This window comes from Dendropsophus ebraccatus, chromosome 8, assembly GCF_027789765.1.
Source record: "Dendropsophus ebraccatus isolate aDenEbr1 chromosome 8, aDenEbr1.pat, whole genome shotgun sequence".
Taxonomy (NCBI): Eukaryota; Metazoa; Chordata; class Amphibia; order Anura; family Hylidae; genus Dendropsophus; species Dendropsophus ebraccatus.
The window spans coordinates 63741944-63760804 of NC_091461.1; the positions used below are offsets into that span (position 1 = coordinate 63741944).

Below are 18861 nucleotides of genomic sequence, written 5' to 3' on the forward strand. Positions count from 1 at the left end.
CAAGAAGTTCTGGTAATTGTGGGTACCAGACAGTAGTGGTCTGCACCCTGGCACCCATCCATCCCACCCCTTGACTCTCATGTTAGTTTCCCGGTAGGCATCCATCTCCGAGCCATGGTTCTTCTCACTCCCAGCTGCTGCACTGCATTCATCTCCACATTGCAGTCTGTGTAACAGCCAGAAACAGTTGAGACGTTTCAGTGTAAATGCTTCTGACAGCGTTAGACAAAAGTGTGCTGAAGGATAACACACAGTGTAGCAAGCAGCAGCCAGGCACTTTATGGTGTTTTTATAGTGGGAAATTGAAGAGTCAGATAAGGCGGGGTACATACTATGTTTCCTTCCTTAGCCTTGCTGTGTACATCAGGAAAGCTAAACATCTTCATAGGGGTCCATTAGTCAGACAAAGGCCAAAATATTAAGTATGCAATAGTGTAGTAGACTGTGCTGTTTCCATGAACAACATCCTGTAAAAAAAATAATAAATAAAAACTATCCTTTACATGGATATTTTATTAGCATATGGGTGACAGTATGAGATCCATCGCAGGCTTTTGTTTAACAGATATATCATAAGATTTTCAATACCTTTAGTGATATATGTGTTACACAAATAAAATTATAACCTATGGGTTATTAATGCATTAAAGGGGACTCCAGCCAAAAAACATTTTCTATTAAATCAGCTGCGGTCAGAAAGTTATATAGATTTGTAATTTACTTTTATTTTAAAATCTCAAGTCTTCCAGTGCTTATCAGCTGCTGTTTGTCCTGCAGTTTTACACAGTGCTTCCTGCTGCCATCGATGTCCATGACAGGAACTGTCCAAAGCAGGAAAGGTTTTCTATTGGGATTTGCTACTGCTTTGGACAGTTCCTGACACAGAGAGCACTGTGTCAGACTGGAAGGAATACACCACCTCCTACAGGACATACAGCAGTTAAAAGTACTCAAAAATTAGAGATTTTCAAAATAGAGGTAAATAACAAATCTATATAACTTTCCAACTCCATTTAATTGAAAGAAAAAAAAAGTTTTGCCAGAGTTCTCCTTTTAATGGATCCCTAACATATCCACTTATCAGAATGGATTCCGCTTAACTGAATGGTCATGGGAAAGCTATCTATCTATCTATCTATCTATCTATCTATCTATCTATCTATCTATGTTTCTATCTAGATAACAGTGGAATATGCATTTTAAGTTATATATTAATATAATAGAGATTAATTTATTATATTTATTATTATTATAATAGAGATTAGTGCAATTTGAGCAGGCTAAAGTCTGATCGTTCGGCATTTGAACATCGGTGGTTGAAGAAGTTGGATGCAGCCTTAGGGGGTCTGAGAGAAGCCTATTGCCTATCCATGTTTTTCCGGCAGCCTTGGAGTACATCCAACTTCCTTATTCACTGGTATTCAAATGCTGAACAATCGCAATTGAGCGTGCTCAAATTGCACTCATCTCATTAACCATATTGCTAAAACTGATATAGGTAAAGGGGTTGGCCACTTTATAGTAAAATAGTTCAGTATACAGTATCAGTAAGTGTACTCACTGTATATACTGACAGCCGCTCCCTGTGTACCTCACAGAGCTAAAATCAGACTCCCCTCCTTCAGGCTGTGCTGCCCTACTCTGTGGTGTTCATGTCCATAAAATGGCTGACAGGGAGAAGCATGTGACCATGCCCCGCCCCCCAGGGTCCACCGCAGAGCCTGTATGTGTCTATGGAGGACACAGGGGGTGGGACAGGGTCACATGCTCCTCCATGCCATCCATTGTATGGACAGAAACAAAACAGAAAAGGGCAGCACAGCCTGGAGGAGGGGTGTCTGATTTAGCTCTATGAGGTACACCGGGAGCTGTCAGTATATACAGTGAGTACACTTACTAGTACTGTACACTGAACTATTTTACTATAAAGTGGCCAACCCCTTTAAGTCTTCTTTAGATTTATCAAAGTGTGTAAAACAAAAACTGCAACCAATCACAGCTCAGCTGTCAGCCCTGATAATATTAGCTTAGCTGTGATTGGTTGCTGTGGGCCCTTAACACCAGTTTCTATTTTACACCCATAGGGCCCTATAACACATAGTGATAATCTCCCTAATCAGGCCATTTTGGAGGATTATCGTTCAGAGTAATAGAGAGAATTATCGATTGTTTCTTAAGGTTCAGACCTAAAATTAGCAGGCGTGCATTGCTATGTGTAATAGCGATGCATGGTTGACGGCTGATGATTGTAGTATAAAATAATAAAGTATTAACTTACTGCATTCCCCGGTGTCCTCGGGTGCCTTCCCTGGTCTCTGCAGATCTGCCTTCTGCTGCCTTCTGTTCTGGTCTCTGCACCGAAAGACCAAGTCTGTCCGGCCTATCACTGGCCGAGACTGGCGACCGACTGAGCAGCCGTCGGCCAGTCAGTGTAGAGAACGATACTGGAGCTGAAGGCAGAGCTGCAAAGACCAGATAAGGACCCAGGAAAGTGGAGAAGGCCCAAGGACACCATGGAATGTTGTAAGGTAAGTTGAAACTTATTTTACACTAAAGGCAAGGACTGCACGGACATCACTGACGATGTCCGTGCAGTCCTTGCTGCCCGATAGTCGGCCCATGTAATTGCTCAGTAAACGAGCGCTGAACTAGCAGATTGGCACCCGTTTACAGTTTATGATCGGCCTGTGTAATAGGACCCAATAGTACCTACTGTAGCTATATTTTACATAGAAATCCTGCTGGTCTCTCCCTTTTCTTTAGAAACAAAACAGATCTGTTACTTTTTTGTAATAAACTCATTTCCCTGCAACTGTTTTTTTAAATAAATATTAAGATATTTAGCTGGTCTAACATATACCCTAATTCCTCTAGAGGGGATCACAGTGACAATTCTGTGCAGCTGAAATTGCAGCCTGTTGGGGATGGGGAGGAGAGACATTATGCCTCTATCTTATGACTCACTATTTCTGTGCATCCCCTATGATTTTGCTCTCTAACACATAAAATGTGGGGTATGACGTAGTAGGAGATCAGAATTAACCCAAAACTAATCATCCAACTTTTTAATCATACGAGGGCTGATTTAATCTATACTTTTTGCTGCAAAAATAAAAACTTGGTTATCAGTCAATAGTAGATTTAGTGAGCTAATAATATCTCTGCTCGCCATAGTTGTCAGAGTTTGCAATGTTAGATTCCTATTGGTTGCAGTTCTATCGGCTTTCAAGGTCTCACAACAAAAAATTATTCACCCTTACAGAAATCATGAAAATCATCATTTAATATTGTGTAACTCCAGCTCTGGTCTTGATAAGCTGTCGCAATGTGCACTCGCTAACAGGTTGGGAAGGAACTTCATTCACTGACTTTTGAGTTTGAAAGCTATTTTGATCCACAAGCTGCAAGCCAGATCCTTTTCTGACCACAGTTCTGTTGTGTTTTGTGGCCACGTGTATTACACCACTGCTTGTAGACAAATCCAGCAACTTCACTCACCGTATGGCCATGGGTACGGCCAAACACCATTGTCCCTTTTTGCCACTCTGTCACATCCTTACATTTACCAATGTTTATGTACAATTACCGCTTGAGGCTGGGTTCCCACCACGTATATTTCAGTCAGTATTGTGGTCCTCATATTGCAACCAAAACCAGGAGTGGATTGAAAACACTTAAAGGCTCTGTCCGCACAATGTTTAAACTGAGTGGATGGCCGTCATATAACAGTAAATACCTGCCATTATTTCAATATAACAGCCGTTGTTTTAAAATAACAGCAAATATTTGCCATTAAATGGCGGCCATCCACTCAATTTCACCACTGTGTGAACAGTTTTCAATCCACTTCTGGTTTTGGTTGCAATATGAGGACCACAATACTGACTGAAATATACGTAGTGTGAACCCAGCCTGAAACAAATTGTCTAACTGACCCCTACTGCTTTATTATCAGGTAGAGACAGTGCGCGTGCAGTTGAGCACATGACTCAACCATTGCATGCTTCCACCTCCCCCACCCTTTTCTGTCTTGACTGATTGATAGTGCATGGCTCAGTGCTGAAGGCATAACTTACAGGACTTTATTTGGCATTCAAGGAGACAAATAATAAAAAAAAATCTGTTAAAATGTGTCCATAGCCATTAAAAGATGATAATGGTCTGGTGTTGGATGCTGCAGGACACTGTCACAAATGTTATGGTTGTTGCTTTAGAAGCAGCACTCAAAATATCAAGTCAGGCAACAGAGATTCCAACTCCCGAAAATGAGTGCAACCGCTCAGCCAAAAATGCATGGAAAGCAGGCATGAGGAAGACTCTGCTATATTTTGGAGCCGAAACACCTTGCCTAAATTCAAAACACTCTGTTTTTTGTGATCCGTTTTTTTAATGCATTTTTAGCTGATCGTTTGCGCCCATTTTTGCAAGTTGGAATAGCCATTGCCTGGCTTGGTATTTGGAGTGCTGCTTCTGGACTATTGTGCATTCCCAGCTGTAAGAACGCTGGTAATGATCCCTGAGGTGCCGCAGCAATTGGGCCTAGTGTTAGCACAACTTGAAAAGTTGAGTGTTCCTGCACATATATCTGGCGATAATACACCAGAAAGCACCCCCTCACTTCACTCTTTTGTTGCTTTGACAGATAAGAGCTGTTTCACCAACACACAAAAGAATCTACACAATATTAGGCAGATAATTTAAAGAGGATCTCCTGACAGAATTCAGTAATGACCCGGCATACGTGCCAATAAGCAGTTTTTTCAGAGTTGTGGCAACAGCAAACACATTGAAAGAGAACAGGAAGCAGACAGTGCCATACATTGTGTAGTGGCCAAACTGGGTTACTGCAGCTCAGCTCCTATTAATGTGAATGCAGGAACTCAGAATGGCCACTACAAAATGTACAGAGATCTGTACTTCTACTGTATTTTACTATATACAGTGGCACCATGGCCCAGAAAACCCTAATTGGTGTATAAGTCACATAAATAAAGGATGTGAGCGCACAGAGTATTGTACATAATGAAGTCAGACATTGCACACCGGGCACACTGCAAAGTATACACTAGTGCAATAATGCCATTATTATGAGAAAAAGAAACTGCATGTAAAACTCTTTAGATTGTATGACACATACCCAGAATGTTTTTCGCCTAAAAACATGGAAATTTAAGCACTTTAAGCCCATCAACCAATTGGCTTGCTCCCCTATGTAGTGAAAGATAAATATGTGCATAAAACCTCATAGCTGTTGTGTTCCTCAGAATTATTTTCAGGTATCCCGGTCACTTTTTGCCCACACATACCGCAATACTAGGCTAATTGCCCAGTACTGGCTCTTACACTTCCGTATGTGTGGCCAGTATTACTCATTTAATTTGGCAAACAATAGAGGAATAAAAGCAATATTATCTACTGTGTTCTCCACTATTCTGAGTGTTAGTGAAAATGGTAAAAAATAGAAATGCTGTCAGGCAGTGGCATAATAAAGAGTTTTCCTCTTAAAGGAACATTGCACTGCCCAGCAGATAATGAAATCTCTCTATATTAGGGGCAGGTCATTAGGCTGTTATGCTTGTAAATGAACCTTGCAGAAATAGAAAAGATCGGTTCAGGACTGACTCAGTAGGACTAACATTGCAATTATCTGGAGAAAAATAGCTAAATTCTCCATGACTCATCCTCACCCTCATGACATCAGATGGGAATGAATGATTTATTAGTTTGTTACACATTGCTACAGATACTGATGATAATTCATGGTAAGCATAATAGTTCTCTGTGATGTTTCTTGGGGAAAGTGACTTCTATTAAAGGGTAACCAGTATGATTTATAATATACAGTTTATATTTGGTGCTGCAGAACTGTATTTCATTTTCTTATAAACGCTGTGGTTTAGTACAGTGCATGGTATAAAGATGCACAGTATACTGAGTAGGATGCCAATCTAAATCCCACTTAAAGGGAACCTGCACAAACCAAAGGCAGCATGAAAGAGACATGAAGTGCAACCTCAACAAATGATAATTTACTTTTCAAAAACGTGGACACTTCAGAAAGATTGTAGTTTTAAGGCCATTGGCAAAGGCGAAAGTAGAACTGCAATCCCCACAACTGCTCACAGTATGTTGTGATCTCACTCACTGTGTTTAAGGCAGCATGAAACAGCTGGCAAAAAAAATAATAATATAGTATATATGTAATATGAATGCTAAAATGCACCTGCATGGTGTAAAATAGGATTAGGCTGGGTTCATACACAGTATTTTTGCTCAGTATTGTGGTCCTCATATTGCAACCAAAACCAGGAGTGGATTGAGACACAGATAGGCTATGTTCACACACTGCTGAAATTTAATGATGATTTCAATGATGTATAGTGTGCACTCACAGTCTATCAGGCTGCCACAAGCCCGTTCGTGTATATCAGTAAAGATCATCCCAGCTGGTACTGCAGTACCAGCCGGATGAATTTTTATTTTTGTTGAATTGGGATGCGGGCGGACACAATGGAGAGTGCGGCCAGAGCTGCTTTTTCCATTGTGAGAACTGACAGTTCTGTGCGGCCAATATGCAATAAATAGCAAGAAACTTACATGTCAGTTTGGGATCCCAGCCGGAGTGTATAATATTCCTCTGACTTCAATGCAACGTATATTTTCTATTAATCATGGCCGGTGTTGCAATTTGCAATAACGGCTGTGATTTATAGAAAATATCGGTTGTGTGAACATAAGGTGTATCCAAGTTTTCCTGGCAGCCCTAGGGAGCAATCCAACTTCTCCAGCCGTGGGAAATCAGAAACCAAGCATTCAGGTTCAGATAACGTCGCCGAACCCAAACATTTTTATAGGTTGAACACTATATAAAATAGTGTCTAATATGTATCTAAATAACCAATTTATAAAAATTGTTGATGAAAGTGTTGTCTACCATTTTCTGTATTTAGCCTCTATACTTACTTGTATGTCTCTATGTTCTGATTCTATGTTTAATAAACATAACATTTACATTCAGAGGCTAGTCTAGTTCCTGTCTCACATAACCTAGTGTTTGTTGGATTTTATCAGTTTAGGAGAAAGCTCTAGACCAGTACAAGAAGGAATTGTGCTGCTTTAGGCTATGTTCACTCAACATATGAGACCGGCCGGGTCACGGAATGGTACTGCAGTACTGGCCGGATGATATCTGCAGCCGCAGATTTCTGATGCGGGCGCATCTGTGCACACCCGCATCAGAACTCTCCACTGTGCGCTATGGAGCAAGCGGCCGAAGCCGCTCGCTCCACAGTGTTTTCAGTGACAGGGTTTTCTGTGTCTGTTATTTAATGAATAGCGGCCGCAGAAAACTGACATGTCAGTTGTTTGCGGCACCGCTAGGGATCCCATGTGTATACCATGTATACCATGTGTATATGCTCCGGCCGGGATCCCATAGACAGCAAGGTAACGTATATTTTCGTAATAATCATGACCGTTGTACAACGACCGTGGTTTTACGAAAATATATGTTGTGTGAACATAGCCTTATGCTGCGTTTACACGGAACGATAATTCGCCCAATAGAATGATTAACGATCTCAAAATAACAATGTGTTTTTTTAAACCGATCAGCGTTTAGACAGAACGATATATCTTTATCTGGAAAAATCTTTATTGCGATCGTTTTAAGATAGCTTAAGCTCATCTCACACATAGGGTGAATCGGTGAAAGACTGTTTACACTAAGTGATCTGCAAATCTTTAGCGAACGAGCAACGACGATTTGAGAACATGTTGAAAGATCAAAATGACCGCTTGATCGTTCGCTGTGTTTACACAAGCTGATTACACTGGTCAACAGCCAAAAAGGTTCCGACATGAAAAGTTAAATTTAAAGTGACACTGTCACCCCCTATTTGCATTTTGACTGCTCTCCACAGGTGTAAAGGGTAAATGTTACAGCTTTCATTACTTATTTTATATCACACCTCATGGTGCTTGTTCTGGTAAAAAGTCCTTTTTATTACCTGTGGATTGGTATATGTGGGCAGGGCCTCGCAGACTTTGTGCCACATCGCTCCGCCCCTAGCGCCACTTAGCCCCACCTCATCCGTGACGTCATTGCCGCATAGGCCCCACCCTCTCAGCAGCCATTGGAAGGGCCAGCCAAAAGTTCTAGGCCCCACCCCCCTAGATTGTCCCACACCAATGGCCTCTGAGGGGGCGAGGCCTATGTGTCGATGACATCACGGCTAGGGGCGGAGCAATGTGGCACAAAGGCCGCCCACATATACCTATCCACAGGTGATAAAAATGACTTTTTACCAGAACAAGCACCATGAGGTGTGATATAAAATAAGTAATGAAAGCTGTAACATTTACCCTTTACACCTGTGGAGAGCAGTCAAAATGCAAATAGGGGTGACAGTGTCAATTTAACTAATTTTGGGTTGCTGAGATTGAAAATGATGTTAAAATTTTGAAATTGGCTCTAATTTTCAAGATATAGACGTACTTTCTATACTTCTCACAGCCTGCGATACAATACTAGGAGAAGTTTGCATCATCAGTATTTCATCATCAACTGGTATATTGCATCATCTTAAAATGACCAATAGTTATGGTATAAGGCTAGGTTCGCACTGCATTTTTGCTATCCGTGTTTTTCATCCTTTTTTTTGCAAAAAATGGATGACAAAAACAGATGCATTTGTGTGAATCTGTTTTGATCTGCTTTTCCATTGACTTCCATTATTTAAAAAAACGGATCCATTTTTTTTTTATAATGGAAGTCAATGGAAAAACGGATCAAAATGGATGCACACAAATGCATTCGTTTTTCATCCGTTTTTTCTAAAAAACGGATTAAAAAAATGCAGTGTGAACCAAGCCTAAGGTATCGGGGTAAATGTAACCCATCAATGCTTGAAGATTACTGTTGGACAGTTATCAGAGACAAACCCATGTATGAATACAAAAGACGTGTAAATGCACCGAGTAGCCATTGAATAAGGACCTACATTCCATAGTTCAATAAACATAATTAATTTGTAAAAATTCTTAGATATGCCTGTGAATTGTAGTTGATTTCAGATAGAACTAAGTTTCCTATGAATATATTTCAAAAGTTTATGAACAGTAACCTTGCTTCCTTATGATTGCAGAAGTAATAAATATGTCGGCTATTATACTGTATTCTATATAATTCACAAAACAGTAACATGAGAACTCTTCCATATGATAGAATCTAGAGACAATTAACATTTCTCCTTGTGATATTTGAATTCAGCAGATAAAAATCATTAAGAAATGGCTAATTTTTATTTCTGAACCAAACAACTTTTGAAAATTAGTTGACTAGTGTTATCGCTCAAATGCAATCGTAATCGCGAAAATTCAAACTGTAATCGTTCCGTGTAAACGCACCATTACTTTGGCTAATTTGAGTTTACGACCCATTTCATTAGTTATTTTCCAGTAGCTTGTATGAAGAGAATTTAATGATACTGTTTCATTCTCCTTTCCGTCTGTTTGACAACAAAGTCTAGATTTACCTGCATGGAGACCACTGGCAACACACAGCTGGTACATAAGTGAGGCTGAAGACAAAGGCAGGAACACAAGACATTGGAAACATTAATTTCATTGTCCCTGTTTTGACATATTCGTCAGTGTTCTCTATGTAACTAGCATCTACAGCAGTGTTGGAGAACACTGGTCTATAGTGTGTTAACCCCTTCCCCCAATATGACGTCCAGGGACGTCATGAAAAGCAGTGGCAGAACGCATCATGACGTCCCTGGACGTCATGGCTTCCCTGCCTCCCCCCTCTGTCCCTAAGAGATCGGGCAGCAGGAGGAGGCTATGTCACACAGCATCCTCCTGCTGCCACTGCCCGGAGGGGAGCCGCGCTCCCCCCCAGGCGGTTAACCCCATAAACGCCGCGGTCAATGCGCCCGCAGCGTCTATGGGGAGATTCAGTGTCCCCCGCCGATCGGGCGGCGGGGGGAGGCTGCAGAACGCTGCCTTCCCCCACCGCCCCTCGTCCCCCGATACCGGCGGATCGCCGCTACTACCGTTTTAGCGGCGATCCGCCGGTACCGGGCATTACCGGCGCCGCCGATAGCTTTCATCTCCCCCCACCGTGAATCCACAGTGGGGGGAGATGAAAAATGTCCCCTCAGACCCCAGATCAGCCCCCCGATCAGACCCCAGATCACCCTACCCGGGCGGCCATCAGATCCAAGATGGCCGCCCTCATCCCTGCGAACAAACGATGTTTGTTCGCAGGGATGGAAATGAATTAGTGATCAAAGCCCCATGCTCTCCACCACCGGAGGTAGCGGAGAGCATGGGGCAGTGATCGGGGACCCCCCCGTGTGGTCCCGGAGCAGGCGATCGGCGGTATATACTATATACCGCCGATCGCCTGTTCCCAGTGCTGATCAGCACTTTTTATCCCCTGTCACCATAAATCATTGGTGACAGGGGATAAAAAGTGTCATCGTGCCCCCCCCCCCAAGTCGCCCCCCACCCCCCAGTCACCCCCGTCCCCCAGTCACCCCCCCTACCGCACATACATTACCTGATCCAGGGAGGTCCGTCCTCCTCGACATCCAGGCTGATTCTGAAGTGCGCATGCGCTCCAGAATCAGTTATCTCAGAAAATTTAAAGTGACAGAGACCAATTTGGTCTCTGTCACTGAACTATGATTACTGTGATAGAAAATATCACAGTAATCATAGTAATACAGTGAAAATTAATGTATAAAGTACAAAAAGTGAAAAACACACAAAAAAATAAAACACACTTTTTATTATAGTAATAATTGCAGTTTACTCCCAGATTACCCCTAACCCCCCCAAATTACCCGTAACCACCGCAGGTTGCCCATATCCGCCCCAGATTGCCCGTATCTGCCCCAGATTGCCCGTATCCGCCCCAGATTGCCCGTAATCACCGCACGTTGCCCATAACCACCGCACGTTGCCCATAACCACCGCACGTTGCCCATAACCACCGCAAATTGCCACTAACCACCGCACGTTGCCGCTAACAACCGCACATTGCCCATAACCACCGCACGCTGCCCATAACCACCGCACGTTGCCACTAACCACCGCACGTTGCCCATAACCACCGCACGTTGCCTATAACCACCACACATTGCCTATAACCACCGCACATTGCCCATAACCACCGCACGTTGCCCATAACCACCGCACGTTGCCCATAACCACCGCACGTTGCCTGTAACCACCCCAAATTGCCAGAGAGCCCCTCCAGATGGTCCGTAATCAGTTCGGATTGCCCGTAACCCCCCATATTGCACGTAACCACCGCACGTTGCCTCTAACCACTGCACGTTGCCTCTAACTCACACACGTTGCCAGTGACCCCCTCCAGATTGCCCGTAACCACACCAGATTGCCGTAACCACCCAAAATTACATGTACCCACCCCTGATTACCTATAAGCACTTCCGTTTATCCGTAACCACCCCAGATTGTCTGTAACCACCCCATGTTGCCCGTAACCACCGCAGATTGTCTGTAACCACCCCATGTTGCCCATAACCACCGCAGATTGTCTGTAACCCCCCCAGGTTGCCCCTAATCACATGTAATTCCCCCCAGATTGCCTCTGACCACCGCACGTTGCCTCTGACCACCGCACGTTGCCTATAACCACCGCAGGTTGCCCATAACCACCGCACGTTGCCCATAACCGCTGCACGTTGCCCATAACCACCGCACGTTGCCTGTAACCACCCCAAATTGCCAGTGACCCCCTCCAGATGGTCCGTAATCAGCCCCGATTGCCCGTAAACCCCCATATTGCACGTAACCACCGCACGTTGCCTCTAACCACTGCACGTTGCCTCTAACTCACACACGTTGCCAGTGACCCCCTTCAGATTGCCCGTAACCACACCAGATTGCCGTAACCACCCAAAATTACATGTACCCACCCCTGATTACCTATAAGCACTTCCGTTTATCCGTAACCACCCCAGATTGTCTATAACCACCCCATGTTGCCCGTAACCACCGCAGATTGTCTGTAACCACCCCATGTTGCCCATAACCACCGCAGATTGTCTGTAACCCCCCCAGGTTGCCCCTAATCACATGTAATTCCCCCCAGATTGCCTCTGACCACCGCACTTTGCCCCCGACCACCGCACGTTGCCCCCGACCACCGCACGTTGCCTTCGACCACCGCACGTTGCCCCCGACCACCGCACGTTGCCCCCGACCACCCCAAATTGCCAGTGACCCTCTCCATATTGCCCGTAACCACCCCAAATTACAGGTTCCCATCCCAGATTACCTATAAGCACTTCAGTTTATCCGTAACCACCCCACGTTGCCCGTTACCACCCCACGTTGCCCGTTACCACCCCACGTTGCCCGTAACCACCGCAGGTTGCCCGTAACCACCGCAGGTTGCCCATAACCACCCCACATTACCCGTAACCACCCCACATTACCTGTAATCTCATTTTTTATTGTATTTTAGTAACTGCGCTATTCTAATAACCATTACTAGCTGCGGTTTTGCTCCAGCAAATTGGCGCTCCCTTCCTTCTGAGCCCTGCTGTGTGCCCATACAGTGGTTTATGCCCACATATGGGGTACCGTTCTACTCAGAAGAAGCTGCGTTACGATTTTGGGGTACGTTTTTTCTCCCATTCCTCGTGAAATTGAGAAATTTTAAACTAAACGAACATATATTGGAAAAATTCGAGTTTTTCATTTTTACTGTCTTATTTTGAATACTTTCCTCTAATACCTGTGGGGTCAAACCGCTCACTGCACCCCAAGATGAATTCTTTGAACGGTGTACTTTCCTAAATGGGGTGACTTTTGGGGGGGTTCTCTTCTGCTGACACTACAGGGGCACTGCAAACGCACCTGGCGCTCAGAAACTTCTTCGGAAAAATCTGCACTGAAAATGCTAATTGGCGCTCCTTCCCTTCTGAGCCCGGCTGTGTGCCCATACAGTGGTTTATGCCCACATATGCAGTACCGTTCCACTCAGGAGAACCTGCGTTACAGATTTTGCATGCAGCTTCTCTCCTGTTCCTCGTGAAATTGAGAAATTTCAAACTAAACGAACATATATTGGAAAAATTCAAGTTTTTAAATTTTACTGTCTTATTTTGAATACTTTCCTCTAATACCTGTGGGGTCAAAATGGTTACCACACCCCAAGATGAATTCTTTGAGGGGTGCACTTTCCAAAATGGGGTGACTTTTGGGGGGGTTCTCTTCTGCGGACACTACAGGGGCGCTGCAAACGCACCTGGCGCTCAGAAACTTCTTCAGCAAAATCTGAACTGAAAATGCTAATTGGCGCTCCCTTCAGACCCCAGATCACCCTACCCGGGCGGCCATCAGATCCAAGATGGCCGCCCTCATCCCTGCGAACAAACGATGTTTGTTCGCAGGGATGGAAATGAATTAGTGATCAAAGCCCCATGCTCTCCACCACCGGAGGTAGCGGAGAGCATGGGGCAGTGATCGGGGACCCCCCCGTGTGGTCCCGGAGCAGGCGATCGGCGGTATATACTATATACCGCCGATCGCCTGTTCCCAGTGCTGATCAGCACTTTTTATCCCCTGTCACCATAAATCATTGGTGACAGGGGATAAAAAGTGTCATCGTGCCCCCCCCCCCAAGTCGCCCCCCACCCCCCAGTCACCCCCGTCCCCCAGTCACCCCCCCTACCGCACATACATTACCTGATCCAGGGAGGTCCGTCCTCCTCGACATCCAGGCTGATTCTGAAGTGCGCATGCGCTCCAGAATCAGTTATCTCAGAAAATTTAAAGTGACAGAGACCAATTTGGTCTCTGTCACTGAACTATGATTACTGTGATAGAAAATATCACAGTAATCATAGTAATACAGTGAAAATTAATGTATAAAGTACAAAAAGTGAAAAACATACAAAAAAATAAAACACACTTTTTATTATAGTAATAATTGCAGTTTACTCCCAGATTACCCCTAACCCCCCCAAATTACCCGTAACCACCGCAGGTTGCCCATATCCGCCCCAGATTGCCCGTATCTGCCCCAGATTGCCCGTATCCGCCCCAGATTGCCCGTAATCACCGCACGTTGCCCATAACCACCGCACGTTGCCCATAACCACCGCACGTTGCCCATAACCACCGCAAATTGCCACTAACCACCGCACGTTGCCGCTAACAACCGCACATTGCCCATAACCACCGCACGCTGCCCATAACCACCGCACGTTGCCACTAACCACCGCACGTTGCCCATAACCACCGCACGTTGCCTATAACCACCACACATTGCCTATAACCACCGCACATTGCCCATAACCACCGCACGTTGCCCATAACCACCGCACGTTGCCCATAACCACCGCACGTTGCCTGTAACCACCCCAAATTGCCAGAGAGCCCCTCCAGATGGTCCGTAATCAGTTCGGATTGCCCGTAACCCCCCATATTGCACGTAACCACCGCACGTTGCCTCTAACCACTGCACGTTGCCTCTAACTCACACACGTTGCCAGTGACCCCCTCCAGATTGCCCGTAACCACACCAGATTGCCGTAACCACCCAAAATTACATGTACCCACCCCTGATTACCTATAAGCACTTCCGTTTATCCGTAACCACCCCAGATTGTCTGTAACCACCCCATGTTGCCCGTAACCACCGCAGATTGTCTGTAACCACCCCATGTTGCCCATAACCACCGCAGATTGTCTGTAACCCCCCCAGGTTGCCCCTAATCACATGTAATTCCCCCCAGATTGCCTCTGACCACCGCACGTTGCCTCTGACCACCGCACGTTGCCTATAACCACCGCACGTTGCCTATAACCACCACACATTGCCTATAACCACCGCACGTTGCCCATAACCACCGCATGTTGCCCATAACCACCGCACGTTGCCTGTAACCACCCCAAATTGCCAGTGACCCCCTCCAGATGGTCCGTAATCAGCCCCGATTGCCCGTAAACCCCCATATTGCACGTAACCACCGCACGTTGCCTCTAACCACTGCACGTTGCCTCTAACTCACACACGTTGCCAGTGACCCCCTTCAGATTGCCCGTAACCACACCAGATTGCCGTAACCACCCAAAATTACATGTACCCACCCCTGATTACCTATAAGCACTTCCGTTTATCCGTAACCACCCCAGATTGTCTATAACCACCCCATGTTGCCCGTAACCACCGCAGATTGTCTGTAACCACCCCATGTTGCCCATAACCACCGCAGATTGTCTGTAACCCCCCCAGGTTGCCCCTAATCACATGTAATTCCCCCCAGATTGCCTCTGACCACCGCACTTTGCCCCCGACCACCGCACGTTGCCCCCGACCACCGCACGTTGCCTTCGACCACCGCACGTTGCCCCCGACCACCGCACGTTGCCCCCGACCACCCCAAATTGCCAGTGACCCTCTCCATATTGCCCGTAACCACCCCAAATTACAGGTTCCCATCCCAGATTACCTATAAGCACTTCAGTTTATCCGTAACCACCCCACGTTGCCCGTTACCACCCCACGTTGCCCGTTACCACCCCACGTTGCCCGTAACCACCGCAGGTTGCCCGTAACCACCGCAGGTTGCCCATAACCACCCCACATTACCCGTAACCACCCCACATTACCTGTAATCTCATTTTTTATTGTATTTTAGTAACTGCGCTATTCTAATAACCATTACTAGCTGCGGTTTTGCTCCAGCAAATTGGCGCTCCCTTCCTTCTGAGCCCTGCTGTGTGCCCATACAGTGGTTTATGCCCACATATGGGGTACCGTTCTACTCAGAAGAAGCTGCGTTACGATTTTGGGGTACGTTTTTTCTCCCATTCCTCGTGAAATTGAGAAATTTTAAACTAAACGAACATATATTGGAAAAATTCGAGTTTTTCATTTTTACTGTCTTATTTTGAATACTTTCCTCTAATACCTGTGGGGTCAAACCGCTCACTGCACCCCAAGATGAATTCTTTGAACGGTGTACTTTCCTAAATGGGGTGACTTTTGGGGGGGTTCTCTTCTGCTGACACTACAGGGGCACTGCAAACGCACCTGGCGCTCAGAAACTTCTTCGGAAAAATCTGCACTGAAAATGCTAATTGGCGCTCCTTCCCTTCTGAGCCCGGCTGTGTGCCCATACAGTGGTTTATGCCCACATATGCAGTACCGTTCCACTCAGGAGAACCTGCGTTACAGATTTTGCATGCAGCTTCTCTCCTGTTCCTCGTGAAATTGAGAAATTTCAAACTAAACGAACATATATTGGAAAAATTCAAGTTTTTAAATTTTACTGTCTTATTTTGAATACTTTCCTCTAATACCTGTGGGGTCAAAATGGTTACCACACCCCAAGATGAATTCTTTGAGGGGTGCACTTTCCAAAATGGGGTGACTTTTGGGGGGGTTCTCTTCTGCGGACACTACAGGGGCGCTGCAAACGCACCTGGCGCTCAGAAACTTCTTCAGCAAAATCTGAACTGAAAATGCTAATTGGCGCTCCCTTCCTTCTGAGCCCTCCTGTGTGCCCATACAGTGGTTTATGCCCCCCTATGGGGTACCATTGTACTCAGGAGAACCTGCGTTACAAATTTTGTGGTGCGGATTCTCTCATGTTCCTTGTGAAATTGAGAAATTTTAAACTAAACGAACATATTATTGGAAAAATTCGAGTTTTTCATTTTTACTGTCTAATTTTAAATACTTTCCTCTAATACCTGTGGGGTCAAAATGGTCACCACACCCCAAGATGAATTCTTTGAGGGGTGTACTTTCCAAAATGGGGTGACTTTTGGGGGGGTTCTCTTCTACGGACACTACAGGGGCGCTGCAAACGCACCTGGCGCTCAGAAACTTCTTCAGCAAAATCTGCACTGAAAATGCTAATTGGCGCTCCTTCCTTTCTGAGCCCCGCTGTGTGCCCATACAGTGGTTTATGCCCACATATGGGGTACCGTTGTATTCAGGAGAACCTGCATTACAATTTTTGGGGTACTTTTTTTCTCTTTTTCCTTGTGAAATTGAGAAATTTCAAACTAAACGAACATATTATTGGAAAAATTTGTGTTTTTCATTTTTACTGTCTAATTTTGAATACTTTCCTCTAATGCATGTGGGGTCAAAATGCTCATCCTACCCCAAGATGAATTCTTTGAGGGGTGTACTTTCGAAAATGGGGTGACTTTTGGGGGGATTTTATTCTGCTGACACTACAGGGGCACTGCAAACGCACCTGGCGCTCAGAAACTTTTTCAGAAAAATCTGCATTAAAAAAGCTAATTGGCGCTCCTTCCCTTCTGAGCCCGGCTATGTGTCCATACAGTGGTTTACGCCCACATATGGGGTACCGTTGTACTCAAGAGAACCTGTGTTACAAATTTTGGGGTGCAGATTCTCTCATGTTCCTTTTGGAAAGGAGAAACTTTAATCTAAACATATATATTATTGGAAAATTAAAATTTTCGATTTTTTTTACGGCCTAATTGTGAATACTTTCCTCCAGCCCCTGTAGGGTTAAAATGCTCATTATACCCCTAGATTAATTCTTTAAGGTGTCTAGTTTCCAAAATGGGGTCATTTATGGGGGTTTACAGCATACAAGCCTCCTAAATCAACTTAAAAAAAGAACTGGTCCCTAAAAAAAAATCAGTTTTGGAAACTTTCACAAAATGTGATAATTTGCTAATAAATTTCTAAGCGCCATAACAGCCTAAAAAAGTAAAATATGTTTCCCAAATTATGCCAGAATAAAGAGGACATATTGGTAATGTGATTTAGTAACTAATTTATGTGCTATGACTTCCTTTTTTAGAAGCAGAGAATTTCAGAAGTTCATAAAATGCAAAATTTTCAAATTTTTCATGATATTTTGATGTTTTTCACAAAAAACACACAAAGTAATGACCAAATTTTGCCACTAATATAAAGTGTCATATGTGATGAAAAAACAATCTCAGAATCGCTAGCATACGTTAAAGCATCACTGAGCTATAAGCGCATAAAGTGAGACAGGTCAGATTTTGAAAAATGAGCCTGGTCATTAAGGCCAAAACAGGCATGTAACTAGCATCTACAGCAGTGTTGGAGAACACTGGTCTATAGTGTGTTAAATATCAGAATATAGAAGGTGTAGCAATCTGCATTAAAGCATAAATAATACATTAAAATATCTCAAAGGTGACTAACCTTTTGCTGTATTTTTAATATATGAATTTATTAAATAAAATGCAGTTGTCACTCTCATATAAGCTATGGTAGTGCCTTCCCTGTTTCCTTCATATCTTTTCATTATGGCAAAGCTAACTAGCATGCTGCAGTTTTAGTCAATAGGTTTAATCTGCTCTTGAACCCCTGACTGCAAAAAATAGTTTTGGAAACAAAGGCTATAAATTGTATTTGTTCGGTTAGAAATAGCTATCTGAATCAAGTGACAAGTTATTTTCCACCCAAGTGAAATGGTTGCAGTACCACCGCTCTTGCCACAGGTACACAAGTATTGAGTAGCAGCAAGAGACTGGATCGTGTGTGGTGTGATAACACAGTGCCAAAGGATATTACAACCGGTGGAGATTATGCAGTAAAATAGGGTATGTGCACACTACAGAATCCGGGAGGATCATCCGCCGCGAATTCCACAGCTCGCCCCTGCTCGCATCCCCGTCTGTGCCATAGACTCTATTCTATGGACAGGAGGATTATGCCGTCTGCCCAATGAATGAACCGGTTAAATCTTTGTGCAGACAGCGGAATCTCCCTGTGCATAGAATGGAGTCTATGGCACAGGCAGAGATCCGCACGTCTGCTAGCAGGGGCGAGCTGTGGAATCCGCGGCG

At 44.5% G+C, this 18861-nt stretch overlaps 1 protein-coding gene across 6 annotated transcripts in view; it reads left to right on the top strand.

Moving 5' to 3' along the window:
- PSD (pleckstrin and Sec7 domain containing) overlaps positions 1 to 18861 on the top strand; it is a 269935-nt gene that overhangs the window by 171134 nt on the left and 79940 nt on the right. The window lies entirely within an intron of this gene.